We start from the raw sequence: 594 nt of genomic DNA, 5'->3' as shown, positions 1-594 counted from the left end.
GCCTTCACAATACAGGTTAGGCTCAGCATGTGAAAGCCTTCTTCTGCTCTAAGTGTGAATGCTGACTGTGTGTAACCACGTTCCAATGTTTTGAATAATAGACCAGTATGTGCAAAGATGAGCAATTGCAGCTTTCTCTCCCTGGATGTTTACAGATTTAGTCTCCCCGCCTTCTACAGACACCTTCTACCCAGACTGGCTGCCCTCTCCCCTGGTGCTGTACAGAACAAACGTGCTGAGGTTCCAGGTTGGCCTATAGTTGACTTCACCCCCTCAGAGTGCACACAACCCACCTGACCCCAGCTTTTCTATATGTGCATCTGTCTGACTGTTCTTTCTTCATGCTCTCACTACCCTTAGCAACATAGCTCCAAGGGGTGGTAGTGCACGCCTTTAATCCCAGCACTTGGGAGGCAGAGGCAGGTGACTCTCTATAAATTCAAGGTCAAACTAGTTTTGTTTTTTGTTTTTGGTTTTTTGGTTTTTTGGTTTTTCAAGACAGGGTTTCGCCTAGTCTACAGAGCAAGTTCCAGGACAACCAGGGACAGAGAAACCCTGCCTCAAAACAAACAAAAATGAAAGGGAAAGGAAGGG

Source organism: Mus pahari, chromosome 3 (genome assembly GCF_900095145.1).
Source record: "Mus pahari chromosome 3, PAHARI_EIJ_v1.1, whole genome shotgun sequence".
NCBI classification, from domain to species: Eukaryota; Metazoa; Chordata; class Mammalia; order Rodentia; family Muridae; genus Mus; species Mus pahari.
The sequence above is the reverse complement of the archived record's forward strand: the minus strand, read 5'-3'. Positions refer to the sequence as shown.